A 3,048-nucleotide genomic window follows, 5' to 3' on the forward strand; every position below is an offset into this window, starting at 1 on the left:
TTTTTTTTTTTTGCAATTACAGAGTGGTATTTAGTTAACAGAACAACAATTATTTCGTATAAGCTGCATCAGAGACAACTGAAGATGAAAAACCTACCATCCCCATATAGAACTAATTTGTGCTGTGCACCGACAAGAACCTGCTTTAAATTTCCATGCCAATTTACAACCCCCACACTGTACCAGGCAAGGTTAGTGGCTATTGAAAATACCACCCGGACAGGGCTATCTAAAGACACATTCGGTAGTGTGTTAACTATACGAAAAAAGACACTGTACAGTTTAAAAACAAATCTTACACAGCCTTACATTTCAATTTTTTTCTTTAAAAGGAGTGAGTTGTGTACAGGGGGGTTAAATGCTTTATAGACAAGAAAAAAAAACTGCGCTAGAATCAACTTATTCATCATCATCATCATCTTCATTTTCATCTTCTTCATCTTCCTCCTCTTCCTCATCCTCTTCATCTTTCTCATCCTCCTCTTCCTTCTTTTTCTTGCTTTTCTCAGCCTTGATGACTCCCTGTTTTGCCGCATCAGGCCTTCCTTTAGCTCGGTATGCAGCAATATCCTTTTCATATTTTTCCTTCAGCTTCGCAGCTTTCTTTTCATAAGGCTGCTTGTCATCAGCAGCGGTGTTGTTCCACATCTCTCCCAGCTTCTTTGCAACATCACCGATAGAAAGGCCAGGATGTTCTCCTTTGATTTTTGGGCGATACTCAGAACAAAACAAGAAAAAGGCCGAAGGAGTCCTCTTGGGTGCATTGGGATCCTTGAACTTCTTTTTTGTTTCCCCTTTAGGGGGAATATAAGTTTTCATTTCTCTTTTGTAACGGGCCTTGTCTGCCTTCGCCATGTCTTCGAACTTCCTTTCTCTTTAGCAGACATGGTCTTCCACCTCTCTGAGCACTTCTTAGAAAACTCTGAGAAGTTCACTGAAGCATCCGGGTGCTTCTTGTGCTCTTCTCGGCAAGTTTGCACAAAGAATGCATAGGATGACATTTTGCCTCTCGGCTTCTTAGGATCTCCTTTGCCCATGATTAATTATTTTCCTCAGCGAGGCACAGAGTCGCCCAATGCCCGTCTGGCTCTCACTTGCCCCAGTGCTGTCTCTATGGAGCTCAATCCAGAAAAACTCTTAAACTTTTATTTTCATAATACTTTTAGAGGCCTAGTTTACATATACAAAATTTATTCAATTATAATATGAATTCAATGATTTTAGTAAAATTTGTAGTTATGTGATTATTACAATAATCCACTTTTCGAATATTTCTGCTACCTTAAAGATCCCTTGTGCCCATTTCTAGTTTCTATTGACTCCCGCCTCAATTCTAAGAAATCACTTATAACTCTCTGTCTCTCTTAATTTGCTTTTTCTAGATATTTTACATAAATGCAATCATACAATATGTAGTCTTTTGTATTGGTCTTCTAGTCAGTGTATGTTTTTTCAAAGTCATCCATGTGGAAATATGTATCAATGCTTTGTTTCTTTTAATTGCAGAACAGTATTCAAATGTGTGGATGAGAGGGAATGACATATGGCCCTTTGTAGGAAAGTGGATGGACCTTGAGGGTGTCATGCTGAGTGAAGTAAGCCAGGCAGAGAAGGACAGAAACCATATGGTTGCACTCATAGGTCTAGCAGGAAAACAGGAGAGACCTAATGGAGAACCAGGGGGAGCGGAGGAGGGAGAGAGAGTTGGGGCAGGAGAGGGATGCAAAACTTGAGAGACTATTGAATGCTGAGAATGAACTGAGGGTTGAAGGGGAAGGGGGAGGGGGGGAAAGAGGTGGTGGTGATGGTGGAGGGCACTTAAGGGGAAGAGCACTGGGTGTTGTATGGAAAACAATTTGACAATAAAATATTATGGAGAAAAAAACCCAATGAACTCCAGTAGTTCTCATAAAAAAATGTGTGGATGTACTAATTTTTTAATCTACATGTCAGGGGGTACACATTTGGACATTTTTAGTTTGGTATTATTATAAATAATGCTGTGGCGAGTACCTTAGCACATGTTTTTGTGTCAACATGTGTTTTCATTTCTCTTGGGTAGATACCTAGGGGAGGAATTGCCAGGCCACATGGTAAGTTTATGTTTACGGTTTTTTAAAAATATATTTATTTTTTAAATGTTTATTTATTTTTGAAGGAATGAGAGAGACAGAGTGTGAGCAGGAGCGGGGCAGAGAGAGAGAGAGAGAGAGAGACAGACAGACAGACAGACAGACACAGTCTGAAGCATGCTCCAGACTCTGAGCTGTCAGCCCAGAGCCTGACATGAGACTAAAAGTCATGAGCTGTGAGATCATGACCAGAGCTGAAGTCGGCCTCTTAACTGACTAAGCCACCCAGGCACCCCTATGTTAAGTTTTTAAGCAACTGCTGGACTATTTTTCAACATGACTGCACCAATCTCCACTCCCATCAGGAATGCATAAAGGTCCAGTGTTTTCCCATTTTGCCAACACTTGGTATTGCTTCTATAGGAGAATATATGCTTACATGATGAATCACAAAGAACAAGTAGAAATTTAACTGGATAAAGTATTGAATGACATTTAAGAGACATGCAAGAGTGAGGCATTTTTGGAATCTATACCGAACTTAATGGCCGAGTTATTGGGAATAAGCCGGTGGATGCCTGGGTGCCACACAGATGGGAAGGTTCACACAAAGACCCTGAGATGGGAAGTTGCTGGGGAAGATGTGGCTGGAGCAGTGACGGGAGGCATAGTCCCCGAGAATGACGGGTATCCTGGGCTGATTAGCTGCGGCTTCCCTGCCTTTGAATGACTTCGCCTTCATTTGTTCTGAGTGCTGTTGTTACAGGAGGGTGGGGAGATGCTGGCCCTTGTCTCACGGGGTCGAGGAATGAATCCTGCAGACAACACAGAGTGAGCAAAGTGATAGAATTTAATGAGAGAACGTTTGTGGCTCTCAAGAGTGAGAGGGGTCCCAACTGGCTTTCTTCTGGGGATTTCTGTCCCTGGCTTTTTATTGGGATCTTATCAGAAAGTTGAATGCTGAGAATGAACTGAG

At 41.7% G+C, this 3,048-nt stretch overlaps 1 pseudogene; it reads right to left on the bottom strand.

The window, feature by feature from the left end:
* Positions 1 to 1,095, bottom strand: LOC115273237 (annotated as a pseudogene).
* Between the last annotated feature and the right edge of the window lie 1,953 nt (positions 1,096 to 3,048).

The sequence above is a fragment of the Suricata suricatta genome, chromosome 12 (genome assembly GCF_006229205.1).
Source record: "Suricata suricatta isolate VVHF042 chromosome 12, meerkat_22Aug2017_6uvM2_HiC, whole genome shotgun sequence".
Classification (NCBI taxonomy): domain Eukaryota; kingdom Metazoa; phylum Chordata; class Mammalia; order Carnivora; family Herpestidae; genus Suricata; species Suricata suricatta.